The sequence below is a fragment of the Talpa occidentalis genome, unplaced genomic scaffold (assembly GCF_014898055.3).
Source record: "Talpa occidentalis isolate TD23 unplaced genomic scaffold, MPIMG_talOcc4v2.1, whole genome shotgun sequence".
NCBI classification, from domain to species: domain Eukaryota; kingdom Metazoa; phylum Chordata; class Mammalia; order Eulipotyphla; family Talpidae; genus Talpa; species Talpa occidentalis.
The window spans coordinates 128,031,788-128,047,934 of NW_026555331.1; positions in this window are offsets into that span (position 1 = coordinate 128,031,788).

The following is a 16,147-nucleotide window of genomic DNA, read 5'->3' on the forward strand; positions in this document are numbered from 1 at the left end:
TTATGAAGTCATTTTTTTGTTTTACATGAAAATGTGCCAATTTGCTAACAATGTCTGCCCTAAGAACAGGAACAGGAGCAGGACATATGGTTTACTGATTTGCCAATCCATGTTTGTATTCCTCAATAGCAAGAAATCTGAGAAGTTTTTACAGTGTGGATCAAAACCAGGAGGTTTATCAGTAGACGTAACTGGCATATTGGGTAACAAAACAGGTTAGGTAGCAAATACAATTAGTGAGAATATTAGATTTGGTGAATTTCTGTTAGACATAAAGCCTTGAATATTGATCTCTGTGCTTGGTGGCTACTTGGGGACTATCTCACTTGATCCCAATTCTTGAGGAATTGAAACTCATGCTGAGTTGCACACCTGAGCGTATTTTACTGAGTGTGCACGCCTGGGCCTGGAGGCGGGCATAAAGGCCGTGGCAGCTACGGCAGTGAGAGAGGACAAGCTGCTGAATGCAGAGAGGCAAGACCACGAGAGATGCCAGAGAAAGGGTAAAGATTCGAGGGGGCTGGGAGGCGCCATTGCGGGCTGCCTCAGGCTCCACCCCGCCGAGGGTTGCCTGCCTCCTTGCATGCCAGCCTCCCTGCCGGGTACACCGGGTGCCTGGTTGCCCGAGGAACCCATTAAAGCCTGAAAAAACCAACCAAGGCCTCCAGGACCCCCTGTCCATGTGCCGGGGCTGATATGAGCCAGCCCCGGGCGAGCTCACGCTAGGACATCCCACCAGAGCAGCACAGCCGAGATGGTAACTGAAGCGGATGCCTCCTGAGGGCTGACTGAACAGGACAGAGGCCATGATAATCACAGCTGAGGGCAATCGGTGCTTAGGCCCCTGGATGTGCAAACAGCGGGCGGGGCCAGAGCCCTTTGTGAGGGGCCTTACGGGCCTTTCACCGCAAAGCTCTGCCAGGCCGAGCGCCTCTTGACTCCTCGCCCCCATGGGTACGGGGTACACTTGATCTGGGTCGGGGGTCGGAGCGCTCTGGCTCTGCCTCTGCTGAGGGTCTGAGCCACATCGACCACCCTCTGCTGGCTGAGAGGCCTGCGCTTCGGAAGGTCCCTGGAGCTTGTCCCGCCTCCTGGTTGTCCTGGCAACTGCTGCACGCTGCTCCCGAGGTTTTTATGCTAGTCCACGGTTTTCCCACCATGCCTCTGCTTGCCAGGAGGAACTCCGGCCTTTGTTTTCCCTAAGAATGATGGTGCAGGTCTAGCATTGCCCTCAGATCCATTGGCCGCGTTCACACCCACTGTCTGGTGGCGAGGTTACTTGTCAGCTCCTGGTGTGTCCTTGGTTTTGAGTCCAGACAGTCCCCATAATCCAAAAGGCCACTGCCCAAGTCTTGCTTCCTCATGGCATTACCCTGACTCCAGAGAGAAAATGATGCAAGACCAACCACGAGAGCCGGCCACGATTTCTTTTTGCCTTGGAAATAAGAGAGGTAAGTCTGTGTGAAGTCACTGTTGATTTCTGTGTGCCAAAACTGATGGGTGAGTCTCCAGAGAGTAAGAACATTGTAAAACTTAAAACTTGCTGTTTATTTTCATGACCATTAATTGGCTCTGCTGGGAAGAACTTCAGTTAAGTAAAAAAAATCTAAGCTCATCACCTGCACTGACTGGCAAACTGGCCAGTAAATTTTAAACGTAAGGTTTTTTCCATGGCTCATTTTTTTTTCATCTCATCAGTTCTCAGTAATAAACAGCATCGGTAGTGCTAATAGCAGAGGAATTAATATAAGTGTCTTTAATACTAAACCTCTACTGTCACAGAAAGACAGGTAAAAACTTTGGCAGAGTTTTCAAATGTATTTTGAAATCTTATCGGCACTTATTTCAACTTTCATTACAGTCTAGAATTAAAAAAAAAGCGGCACCACCACTTGGAGGAGGGGGCAGTGCAGGGAGGGGGAAACTCAGAGATGGCCCTCGACTTTGGCCGCCCCCAGGGGAGCAGAAGGCTGGCAGAGGAGAATGTCAACCCCTCAGGGCAATGCATCAAGATTAGCAAATGAACCTCTGGGCTGGGGCCTCTGGGGTGGTGGGGGGAAGGGCAGTGGAGTTTCTGCTCTGGCCTCCAGGGTGCATCTAGACAATGGCGAGCTTTTCAAGTCTCAGTTCATTAAAGCTTCTGAATCTGGGGGACTTCAGATACCATTGGTTTTTTTCAAAGCCTGGTGTTTTGGGGATTCTCCTCTCAAGTGGAATCTTAAAAGATTCACTCAGTGCCTAGGCCCTATCATAGGCACCTTCTTATATGTGGCGTTTGATGTTTGATGCTCATAACCATGTTGTGATAGAGTGTCACCATGCGTGGATGGGGAAACAGATTGAGAACAAGCACTACAGTGGCATCATAAATGTCACAGGATTGGCAGAGTTGGAATTTTTATGTAGCGTTGGTTTTCCCACGGCTGCTAACAAGTGATGTGTGAGCTTGGTTTTGTATATGCAGACATTTTATGAAGGAATGATAAATTTTCATTGAAGTTGAAATTCTGAAGGGTTCAGGTTCTCTGGATTATGGAAACATTAAGTCGGTGTCTGCAGAAATGCATTGCGAGAACAAGTGTGTACTTTACAGATTAAATTTGTATTTCTGAGTCAGACAGTTGACTGTTTTAAAATTTCTTTCTTGGTGGTCTGCTTAATTTCCCAAATGAGTGGAGGCAACAACATGACTAGTGTGATTTGGGCTCCAAAGAATTAATGCACAATACTTTTGAAATTAATTACCAATAGAATGTGTTAGATAAGCTATGGAAATATTAGGAGAGGCTGTGATAGGACTGCTTATTGGAAAGCAAGTAAGAAAAGCCTTTAGTTTCTGGTTCTGGAAATAAAGGGTCTCCTAGTACAACTTTAGGTTGCTCAGATTTTAAGACAGTATCTGCCAAAGGCCAACTTGAGGAGATGTTTCTTGGCCTCAGGGGCCACATGTGTTACTGATTCTCAGTATTCAGAGCTGCGAGGTGTACAGAGAAGTATTCAGCACAAGTAATCAATCGAAATGATAGGGATCAAGCCAATATGTAGTAGACCTTTTCATCACAAGGTGTTTTATTGCTAAAACTTTTATTATCCAGTGTGTTTCTTTTTCTTTTTTTATGAACCCATTTCACATGGTTTTGGGAGGTAAAATAAAGCGTGGATAAGTTGGCTAGCTCAATTAAAAAATGTTTTGAAAAGAAATGTTAAAAAGCAAAACAAAACATAGTGAAAATCATTTCCATACCAATTTTTTCCCTCTGTTAGTTCCTTTGTAAGAAAAGAAGAACAAAGACATTACCAACCAAGGCTTTTAGCGGAAACATAATTGCTTACACATCCAAATACATCAGCCAAGTTTGCAACACACGATTAGGCAGCCAATTGTGTTAAAAACAAGTGCTTGCTCATTCACAGGAGACCACGCCCCAGGGCTCACCCACTTGCTCTCGGCAAGCCTGATGTTCAGTTAGCGCTAGTCCAGTCCCCTTAGCCACTTGTTGAAAATAAGACCACCAGGTGATGAGAATCATTTGGGTGCAATTAAAGAGCCCATGTTTTCAACAAATTCCTCCTTAGCAGGCCAAGAATGTCTCTCCCTAGTCTTTCCTAACACCTCTGGTAGCACCTTTCTATCAAAGGATGCTGGTAATTAATGAATTATTACTAGTCAGGCATTGTGGGCAGTGCATTATATTTAGAAATGTATCGTGTCACAGGGATGGATCAAGTTCTAAATTATTTTAATTTACATGCCACACAAATAGTCACTCATTTTAAAAGAAAGGCGGAGCCACAGTGTATATTTGGCCAAGTATTAATCCCCAGTTTCACCACCCTGCCTAGAGTTCATTTAGTTTTCCTTTCTCAAGTGAATGTGTCAGTGACTTGAAAATTCAGCTTTCCATGTCCTGAAATTCTTTTCTAACTATACAACTGATTTTGGGGGAATTACTTTGAACAAGGTACAGCCATAGTCTCTTCCTTAATCTCATTCTGAATATTAAAGTAAAGCAAGAACTACTGTTTGTTTTTCTGAGTGTTCAGAGAAAAAACACTTTGCAACAGCTGAGCTTCAGGTATTCAGAAAACCCAAGATGACAGGTAGAACCAGTCTTTGGTCAAATGACCTTTAGCTAAACGGCCGGTGGCATAACAAGTTATCCTTTAAGATCAGTCTAACATGTAGTTGGGATCAACTACATGTTAGAAAGTAGTGCTTCTGGGATAATAAGCACTAAATGCTGTTCTCATTCCCAACAGGCATCCACATAAAATGGGGATGAAACCACATTGCTAGCCAACCAAGCAGAAAGTGCAGCATGCCTTCCACTTAGGCAACAAATTCTATTCCCTCCACCCCCAAGTGTGTGTTGGAAGTCATCCCTCCAGAGAAAGCCTAGTGCAAGAATTACACATTTACATGTCAAGATGACTGTAGAGTTCTGGATTTGTTTTGTTTTGCTGCTCTACCGCCAACTCAAGGACTTAAAACAATACAAATGTATTATACATTTGCTCATGTCTCAATGAAGTAAAATCAAGGTGTTTGCCAGACTTTGTTCTCTCCTGAAGGCACTAGGGGGGAATCTGTTTCTTTGCCTGTCAGGCCTCCAACAGTCCTTGGCTTGTGGCTTCTCCCTTCATCTTCCAAATAAGCAACAGAGAATCAAGTCCTCCTTATGACTCCGACCTCTTCTGCCTCCCTCTTTCATTTATAAGGGGCTTTTTGATTATATGGGCACATCCGGATAATCCAAAATAAACTCCCCATTTTAAGTTTAACTGATTTTCCACCTTAATTTCACCTATATCCTTAATTTCCCTGTACCATATAGCCTGACATAGGCACAGGTTCCCAGGATTAGGGTGTAATTACTTTTGGAGGGGGGGTGAGGGTGGGGCATTTGTCATGCTACAGCAGACTCATTTTCATTTCAACTGATAAACATTTTTTTTTTTTATTTTATTTCAGACTAAGTGTTACAATTGTGTTTATTGTGTCCATAGCCACAACAAATGAGAAACAGAAAATTATGATGCAGAAATACTGATAGTAATAAATGACAGTTGAATGTAGATATAGAGGGTGAACTGAAGTCTTATGGTTTTGTCCTCAGAATAATACCTCAGGACTGATTCTTCTTGTCACACAGGGAGCAACTAGCTGAGCATCACAAATGTGGCAGGTCCTGTTGACCAATCTTGCCTGCCTCTGTGCCTTAGGGCATTGTTAGTTGTCTCTCAACCATTCTTTCAGCTTGACCATACGCTTGAGGGTGATGAGTCATGATGGTAACACCATGAAGTCTAGAGGGAGCTAGACTCCTTTAAAAACAAGAACAAAACCTTCTTAAGCCCACCTAAGTTAAACTCCAGCCCCTGGGGTACAGGCCAGAGGTGAGGAGGGGGGTGAGAGGATTCATCGGAGGCAGATTGGGGAGCAGAACAGGCTGATCTACTGAGGTACACTGCTGAGGGGAGCAGCGGGTGGGACAGGAGAGATCTGCTGCTCCATGTGGGTTAGCTCCCTGGCTGGGGATCAAACTCGTGCAGCAGTGGCTGTCAATAGCTTGATAGTGCTGTCTTTAACCCCTGTGCCGCCAGGGAGGCCCCCAGACTCGTGTTTATAGTAGCTTCTAAGAGAGCGAGGTGCTCTGATTCCCATCATAAACAACCCACAATCACGCACCCATGGGCTCCATTTCTAAACATTTTTTTTTTAACTAAAATTTCTAAAAGCTCCTGCAAACATTGCACAGGAAAAAATACCTGCCAGCCAAGTTCATTATTTGCTCTTACCAATATCTTTAAATAGCTTTGCTAGTGGCTTGCAGATTTTAGGATTCGATGATCTCTGGTTCCATATTGTCTGTATTCTAACTTCACTGAGCCCCTTCCCTCCCCTCTTGCCTTTGTGTGGACAGTGAAGCTCTGCTCTCAGTAACGAGCCCCTCTGCCACAGAGCAGACCTTTTGAAGAGCGCCTCCTTTTCATCATGCCAAAATATGAGCTCACACACGTTCGTTCGCCTTTCTTCCCTCCAGGCTTCCATACCTCGTGAGCTGCCGCTTTGCTTTCAGGGGGAATCAAGGTAGCAGACCTCAACAGCATTCTGTTTCAGGGGTTGAGGAGAGGCAGCAGAGAGGGGATTTAGGTTATATCCAATGCCCACCTCTTTCCTGGCTTTGCCCTCACAGCAGCTGGAGGGCTTGGAGGTGCGAAGCCCTCTGATTTAGAACTACACAGGTCTGAAGGCTGAGCATTTTCTATGAAGGGCCTTCATCTTTGGAATTCCCTCTCCAAGGCTATTGACCTGTATGGCCTGAAGTAAATTCTATCTCACTAGTAAAGTGGATTTCACAGTTAATATGGACAAGCTGATTTGGATTATTTATTTTCAGTGTTAGCCACAGTTATAAAATCCTCAGATGTGTGCAGGAATTGAAAGCATCTTTAGAAACCTCAGGAACAAATAGACTGCCTGAGACAGTAGAGGGTTTGGCTATAATCTTCTTTTTGTGTTGCTTGTCACTTGCTCTAATACCGAGGTGCAGCTCCTTTTCGTGGCTGCGTCTTCCATGTTGTTTTGTTGTCAGGCTAATCTACCTGACCTGTTTCTGCTTCTGATTACTTAGGGTATCTCTCTCTCTGTCTTGATAGAAAATGATTGACAAAAATAAGGGTAAATAAAGTATGTGGCAAACCTGCACACCGAGTCAGCTGCACTTGCCTGTGTGGGGGGACTAGAGTAAGGTGGACGTGAAGGAAGTTATTAGCTCTCCAGCAGGGGCAAAGAGAAAAGCCAGTTCTGTCAAAAGTGAACGTTGAAACAAAAGAAAATAACCCCGTCCCAAATGCTCTGGGCTGAATCAGCCTTCCTGGGGTCTTATTCTGGTTCAGAGATAGCTCTGTCCTTGAAGTACTCTCTGTTGAGTGACACTAGTCCATGGTATCAAGTAGTGTTTAAAATACCTAGATTAAAAGCCTTCTGCATTTAATGTCTCAGCTCCAACAGGTATATAAACCAAAATGAACTTGCAAATTTCATTGAAGCTTTATCCTCTAGCCCAGGCTAGTCCCTAATGTCACAATTTCCACATTTCTGACAAAGAATCTTTTACTCTAACCAAGTTCCCGTTCACAGTTGGCAGCTGGCCCATCCAGCGGGGGAAGGTGACTTTAGTGGTGTCCTCGCTCTTGCAGGGGTGCAGGTTAACATCCTCCTTGGGCAATGAGGGGACTAATATTCTGTTCTTTGTTCAAAGCTCTGAAGGATCAATGTATGAGATGTGATACTCGAATTGATGCTATTCCTGTCCTGAAAGCATTAACTCCAGTTCCCTTTCCAGTAGAGGAGGTGAGAGGATGTGACTCTTGGCTCACAACTGCCCAAGTAAATACTTTTTCTGTCAAATTTTGGCCTGAAATGCATTGATTTTTCAATTAAAATGGATAGATAACAGACCCTGCAGATTCGTGCAAAGGCAAAATAGGCCATGGGTTTCAAATACATTCAGACCAAGTAGTGCAGCTATTTTTATAGGTCCAGTTACCATTCAACTATACACGGCCCATGTGTCCCTTATCCTGGCGAGGATATCGAGGCACTGGTTTGAATATATGCCATCCTCTCTCTCCCGAGCCTTTCCGTTAGAAAAGATGGGCCGAAGAAACTGGTTGGCAACGTGGTCAGAAATGGCTGAGGTCAGAGGTAGGTTCAAGTTGCACCTGCTGACCTGAATGAATCTGCTCAAAAATGTAACAGAGTGAGTCTGGAGTCCTCTTGGTGAACAGTTCACCTTAGAAAAGGGCAGGAAAGGGTGCTTTCAGCACTGTTCTCAAAGCTTTCTTGGCCTCAGCACTGGACCAGTTGGCTTCTGCACCACGCCGTACCTATAGAAAGCATTTCAGCTATCCTGAGTCCTGATGGACTGAATTGTCCATGATTAATCTGATTGGTAGGACAGCCCAACTCACAGCTCTCTGTGCAGCTTGCCCACGAGGCAATGACCCTCTCCCATTGCTGTGCTCATGCTGGCTCTGACCAGGTGCTTGTCCTTCAAATGCCCTGGCCACACTGGTGGCTCCTCAGGCACCGTAACATGCTACAGAGCATAGGCTGAACTTCTCTAAATATATCTGAATCACCCTTCGTGACTCTATTTTTTTCCCTGTTAACTAACAAACATGAACTTCTAATGGTGGCCAACAAGTTTTCATTTACATATATTTCATGTTATGGGTCAAAGGCATAAGGGAACTAACTATTGGCTTTGTCCATACCACTGAGAACAAGCCCCAGTACTCATTGGGACAAATTGCTTTCAACTTGTTTTATGCTTCTCAGTCTACTTCTAGTTGCTGTATCTCATACAAAGGTACTTATCTCATTGCCCAAGTGATGTCATAGGGCCATGATGAATATGGAACCATAGTTTGAAACACGTTTCATTAACCCCACAGCCTCTATTTTCTGCTTTGTTCTATTAGACCTTCATGTTATGCTGTCCATGAAAAGGAATTGTGATTTTTATCTTTTAACCTTTTATATGTGGCTAGATTCCCCCTTCATGTGAACCATGTTGTGCCTCAAAGTTTTTCTCTCATTTCTTTTTCTTCCCTTGCTTTAATATGTCCCCAATAATTGGACTATATTCCTACTGTGGTCTCATTAGTAGCTAGCTCAGAACTAGAATAATTTCCCCCAACTTTTATTCTCTGCATTTAATTTCGTATTCTGGAATCTTTTATTGCATTTTCTCATTGCAGTTAGACATTGGGCTAAAGTTTAGTCCTTTTATCTTCCATACCGTCAGGACCCTTGTGCCTTTGTCATATTATTGAGAATGCAATCACAGGAAGAGAGATTTCAGCCTTAGCTTCCCCTACCTTGAAATTCTATGAGTCACTTGTCTCTCCATGCGGTTCTGCTGACCAAGTCATACTTGATTTTTATTTATTTATTTATTTTTATATTCCCCATACAATTGCAACCCCCTGATTTTAACCCCAATCCCTCCTTTCCCCGTCACCCCCCAAAGTGTGTTTCTGGTTCATAGTTATTTGTTGATTTTGATTTTTTTCTTTCTTATAGTTATTCTTTTTCCTGGTCCTTTATTTAGGTTTTCTAGATTCCTGCTATGAGTGAGACCATCCGGTATTTTTCTTTTTCTTTCTGGCTTATTTCGCTGAGCATGATCCCTTCCAGCGCCATCCATGTTGCTGCAAATTGCATGTGTTTATCTTTTTTGAATGCTGAGTAATATTCCATGGTGTATATGTACCACATCTTCTTGATCCAGTCATCTATTTTTGGGCATTTGGGTTGTTTCCAAAGCTTAGCTATTGTAAACAGTGCTGCTATAAACATAGGGGTACAGGTGCTCTTTGGAATTGATGTTTCTGTGTCCTTTGGGTAAATACCTAGGAGTGGAATTGCTGGATCATATGGAAGCTCTATGTTTAGTAGGTCCAGAAATCTCCACACAGCTCTCCATAGTGGCTGGACCAGTTTGTGCTCCCACCAGCAGTGTAGGAGAGTTCCTTTTTCTCCAAATCCTCGCCAACATTTGTTGTTGCTAGTTTTTTTAATATGTGCCATTCTCACTGCTGTGAGATGGCATCTCATTGTAGTTTTGATTGCATTTCTCTGATTGCAAATGACGATGAACATTTTTTCATATGCCTGTTGGCCATTTGCATTTCCTCTTCAGAGAAGTTTCTTTTTAGCTCTTCTGCCCATTTTTTGACTGGATTATTTTCTTTGTTTTTGTTGAGTCTCACCAGCTCTTTGCAGATTTTTGTGATCAGTCCTTTATCATTAGTGTTGGGTGCAAAAATGTTTTCCCAGTCGGTGGGGTTTTCTTTGTTTTTGTTATTGTCTCTTTTGCTGTGCAGAAACTCTTTAAATTTGAAGTAGTCCCAGTTGTTTATCTTTGCCTTCACTATCACTGCTTTGGGTGATGTGTCTGTAAAGATGTCTTTGATGTGCATGTCATGTAGTGTTTCGCCTATATTTCCTTCTATGTATTTTATGGTTTCAGCTCTTATGTCTAGTTCTTTAACCATTTTGAGTTGGTTTTTTGTGCTTGGTGTGAGGTAGTGGTCAAGCTTCATTCTTTTGCATGCAGCGACCCAGTTTTCCCAGCAACATATATTGAACAAACTTTCTTTACTCCAGTGCATATTCTTTGCTCCTTTGTCAAAGATTAGTTGACCATAGATCTGTGTGTTTATTTCTAGGTTTTCTATTTGGTTCCATTGATCCATGTGTCTGTTCTGGTTAAGTCATACTTGATTTAATTGCCCATCTTTCATTGAAATTAACTGCAACCCCCCCACATTCTCTACTCACCCTTTATCCCTCAAACTCTATTCATGTAATATGATTATGCAGTTGTTCAACTGAAATGAATCAGAAATGAATTGGGCCACTCAGCTAGTTTAATCCCAACATTCAGCTTGGGATTAAACTACAGGAGCAAGTATAGAGCTACCAATTTTAATTTGGAATGGACACCATCTCTTTTCCGAGGGATCCTGGTGGACCAGGCAAAGATGGCATGATTCCTCATGGGTTTGTACTGTATCAGATTCAGATGTGCCTGTTTCATTTTGGCAAAAGTCATTTTTCACAGCAGATTTATCCAAAGTTGGCAGATAAGAAGAGTGTTGGGAGGAGCAAAACCAATATAGCAGAATGAAGATTTAACCAAAAGATGTCTGTGATGGACCTATATTGCCTGCTGTCAATATTTTCTCAGTCTAGCTCACAGACTTCATTTTTTTTTTAATTTTAAATTACACTTTTATATGCTATACTAAGATATCATCTACATTGTAAAACATACAGTCAGAAAGAATAAGTGCCCTCCCTAGTGGCACAGGGGTTAAAGTCTCAGCACTACCAAGCTATTGCCAGCCACTGCAGCATGAGTTCGATCCCCGGCCAGGGAGCTGACCCATATGGTATAGCAGACCTCTCCTGTCTCGCCCACTGCTCCCCTCAGCAGTGTATTTCAGTAGATCCACCTGTTCTGTTCCCCACTCTGTCTCTGGTGAATCTTCTCACTCCATGCATCTCTGGCCTACACCCCAGTTCTTGTATGTGTAAAATAAAAATAAATCTTTACAAAGAAGAAATTCTGAGAATGAGAAAAAATTCAAATAGAAATTATAATACAGGCCCCTTTCAATTAACATTAGAATATATTGTTAAAATTTGACAATTCCATGCAAAAATATTAACCATGAACATATTTTCTTTATTTAAGAACAATTAAGTGGTGTCAACACAAAAATCCCAACCAATGTCCTAAAATGTAGCTAACACATAGTAAATAAACTAGTTAAGTAATACATTCTTAAAAGATTAAATGTTAAAAAATCACTTCCTGATGCCTATTTCTAACAAATAACTGCTTTGATTATAATGAGAACACTCTGAGCTTCAGTGTAGATACATATCCTCTTTGTTAGAACTTGAAAACTTTTAAAATTTGTTGATTCACAATTCTTAGACCTTACCAGTTCTTTTTGAATGCATCTCAAAATATTACCATCATTTGTTTTAACACGTATTGAATTTAGGGGATGTCAATAAATTTTTCTTTAAAGTACTGGCCAAAGTTTGTATGTGAATGTTCTATCAATATTGGGTATTAAAGACCTAGAGGTGTTTTGCTGGAAAAATATCAGTCAGTGAGACCTTCTATAGGCCATTTGTACTGTCTTTACACCAATAAAGCAACTTGTGTACTCAAGGTGAAATTATACCCTTTAGAGTTTATTGTTTTCTAGAAACACAGATGGTCGACCAAGAAAGCTAGCATTGGAGTCGCCATCTTAGGTCAGGCCTTCTTATATTAATACAGGCAAGTTGAGAAGACATGCATGTACCTTCTGGTTAAGTCTGCTGGACCCCACACCTTGTGGCGGCTCCTGCCTCCATGGCTGGCAATACCACTGTTGCCACCATTGATCGCCAGTAATTGGATGAAATAAAGAGTGGCTGTACTGTGAATGCTCACAAATAGAGTATGTAAAACCCCCTTCCCCTGTGCGCTGGACTGGACAGTCAATGACGGGTAAGATCGGGGGCAGACTAAAGAAGGCACTGGCTAGCCGCATGTCTGCGACTCCTGACGACCTAAGACAGGCGCAGTCCCCGAGGGGATTCAGCATAATAAACTTTGGCGTTCATGTTAAGCAGAAAAGACCCCCTCTGATGTTACAGGAAAGGATTGCTGTGCATCGGCGCCATAAGCAACCAACAAACACTGCCTGAAAACACTGAGACACACACCGTTAATCTTTAACTTACAATTCAATAGCCCTGTGCTGCACTGCCCAGCTGTATGCTTTAAACTGGTTTAGCTGCTTTTAGAACATGCTTAAATATATGACTAAGAAAAAGTAATCATTGTGATTTTATAGTAAATGCTAATAACAATAATATGTGGTAATTAAAAACTAATGTTATGATAAATATATGAAACATGATCATAATAAAAATCATGTAGGTAATATTTAAGTTAAGGTTAGGATAACAAAGACTTCCTCTCAGTAAATTACAATAAGTGCTTGATTCATCGATAATTGTACTTAAATGGAATTTAGGTGAAAAACAATATGTAATAATTCTTGCTATGTTTCACTGCATATCTGATGTATGATTTACCACAAACTGTGAAAAATAATCTTAGGCAATTGTCACAGAAATGTATAAAAAGAGAAGGTTGATTTTAATAAATTGCACTCAGATTTTCACTCTCCCTTGAGTGTGTCTGTGTGTCATTCTTGTCCCTCGCCCTAATTCCTTCGACCACCTTTCGCTCATTCTCAATCCCTGAGACTGTCTCGATCTCCCGCCGCCGCTGGGCTGGTCCGCGGCAACACCTCACACATGAGTTATTTCCTCCTTCAGTGTGAGCCAGATGTGGAAATTCTGTGACAGTTACCTAGATTGGTCATCCGCTCCTCAGTCAGCTGTGTGAAGGCAAAAACCATAGTTAGCACTCACTTGAAGACAGCTGGAAGCATAAATGGGAACAAAATAACCAAGCAGAAATAACAGATACGGAAAATGGATACATTAGAGAGGAAATTATTGTGTTTTTTTAAAAAATAATTGCTTTTTTACAGATTGAGGAAAATATAGTATCTATATAACAAAAACAGGGTGCTAAGAAAAAAGGATCAGAGAATAAGAAAAATTGATTAAGATTTAAGACAAAAGTTACAAAAACCTTAGCAAAATGATGAAAAAGTTAAGCAAATCATACACAAGTGAGATATAAAATTAAAACAAATATTAAAAAACGTATAAAGTAACCCAAGAAATAATTGATGAACTATTTGACATTTATCTGTAATTAACTTGTATACAAAATAACATAACACTAAATTACTCAACAGATGGGAGAATAACTTATAGCTTCTTTTTGTTGTTGTTTATTCACACAGGGAAGACAATAAGTTTTTTTCTTTGAATAATAAATCTTTCAGGAGCGAAGCCTAAGGATCTCTATAGTTCATATTAAATGAAAGGGAACTTGGGAAAGAAAACAAATCGCTTCTACTTTTTAGATTTTTTTTTAAATGCTTGAAATTAGGCCCTTAAGTTAGTGAAGAATATTTTGATTAATTTCTGGGGGAAGTCATTCCATCCTGCGTATGAGGAAGGAAAAGAGTTGTTGAAGACAAACCCAGAAACCTGTGAGGAGTTTCACTTGCTCTTAAGAAACGGATTTATTGGTGCAGGTCAAAGCTGAAGGCATTTCATGGTAGATATATTTAATCAGAAATGTTCTCACTAATGTTTCAGGTGCCCATTTAACTCTATGCATGGTCACCTTACCATCTCAGCCTCAAACCACTATTATTGGAAGGATGATTTAGCTCTCTGTGTGGGGAAAAATACCATCTCTCTGGAATTTGACAAGACAGTGGAGGGTCTAAAGGGTGTATTCTACAAAATAGCATGGATCATGGAGTTAACAGCTCCAAGAACTGGTGTGATGGGGAATATTCCAGGAACTCAAATTGGAGAGAGCTGGAGAAGTCTGTGCTGGAAACTGCATGGTGCTCTCCCCTTCACTCCCCCACCCTCTCCCACTTCCAGGCAGGCTACCCTAGCCTGGGTTTCATCCTGGAAGGGTGAGTGTCATGGAGGACGCCACAATAATTTGCTGCATTAATTCTGGGACAGGCCTGTAGCTGAAAGTGGGCCTGGGATTTCCCAAAGTTATTTATGACCATTGTAAATTAAGGGCAGCTCCAATTTAATCTTGCTGAGATATCCTACCTCCCCCAATAGGGCTACAACTGACTGTAGGATTAGACATAAAAGGGCAATGTTCACTTGTGCTTGAATATCATAGCACTATTAAATATTAGATCACAAAATTTGCACCCCTGACAGGTCTTACTTCTCCAGTTCTTGTAGTCTCCGAGGATGAAACATACAATAAGTAGTAAGTCTTGCTTCATCACATTTCTCTTTTTTGTGACTTATTTTTTTAATTGAAGTAGTGCCTCATCCTACTATTATGCATGTTTCAGGTAGGCATCACTGAGACTCAGCACAACTGCTGAGTGTCCACTTCTGTCATTCATTATACCATTATCTCCTTTATCTGGATTTACCCACTCTCCCTTCCCCTGCCCCTTCTGGTAACCACTAATTGTCTTATAGTTTACTGTACTGTTTACTATTTTTGATATACTTGAATAGATGATTGTTCAGAGATTATTTCCTTTCATTTCCTATGGGTTAATTAATTATTGTATTACTTGTTTTTATACCCTAGCCTTTAGTATATTCACACAAATTACAATGACTTAATAAATAGTATTAATTCACATAAATAGTATGCTAAATGATGCCACCTAGCTATGCTGGTATTTTATGATTTACTTAATAATGGTGAGTTATTACCACTTGAACACATCTGATTGGTTATTATAGTGGGAATATTTAAATGTTTTAAATGAGCAAGAAGCATTTAGGAAATAGCTTTTGGTTTGAAAGCAACAGGTCTTACTAAAACATTATTGTAGTGCCATAGTCCAATTACTCTATAATTAAGAAGTATGATGCTACACAGAAAATAGCATTATATTAGAATATTTCCTAAATGTTTAAAGATGAAAAACATGCAAGAATGGTAGGGGACAGATTGAAGTGAGAAAAAAATTGTTATTCCAAACACTATTTAATTAAAAGAAATTTATAGCAGATTAGCTTTTCCATTACTTTCAGTAATTTTCAAAAGCAAAACAAAACTACATTATTGCTTGGTGCTTTCTATTATCTTCATACTATTAATTTGTTAATTACACTTTATATAAATCAGTGGAAAACAGCTTAATTTGTCTAAACATATTAGCATTTCTAAGCTTATAAAAAATCACTCACTAGGCTTACTTAACTTCTCTTCGGTCCAAGGAGTAATGTCACCAATAAACTAATATAGAAAATAGAGTCTTCAGTTAGCCCTATAGTGCCCAAATAGAAAGAAATTTTCAGAAGCACAGTCTCTGAGTGGAAATCATAGCGTAGATATTGCAAGTATGTCTCTCATATCTGAGTTAAGATATGCCAATATCATACCAATACATGCTTATTATCACATGAATATTCTTATCTAAAGATAATTTTATATCCTCTAAAATAACATTTACATGAGGAAATGATGTGGGGTGTGATTTTCAGCTGAAGTGAGAGTCTAAACTCATTCTAAAATCTGAGGCTATTTTAAGAACTCAAATAGTGTTCTATCATGTCCACCCAGAACCTAGGAATGTGGCCTTATTTAGAAATTAGGTCTTTGCAGATATAATTAGATAAATGAAGATGAGATCATACTGATTTAGAGTAGACTCTAAATCCAACGACTGGTGTCCTTACAATTACAATTCAATAATAATTGAAGATTGAGTGAATAATCTTTGGATTATTGCAGCATTGTTCATCTTTGATCTTCAAGGACATTTGGTTTTGGCTTGTTATTTTTCTTGCTCAGTTTTTATTTTTTACTTTGAGATTTGCTTGTTTGTGTGTTTGACTTGCCATTTGCAACAACATGGATGGAGGTGAAGGGGATTATACTATGTGAAATAAGTCAGAAGGAGAAAGCCAAATACC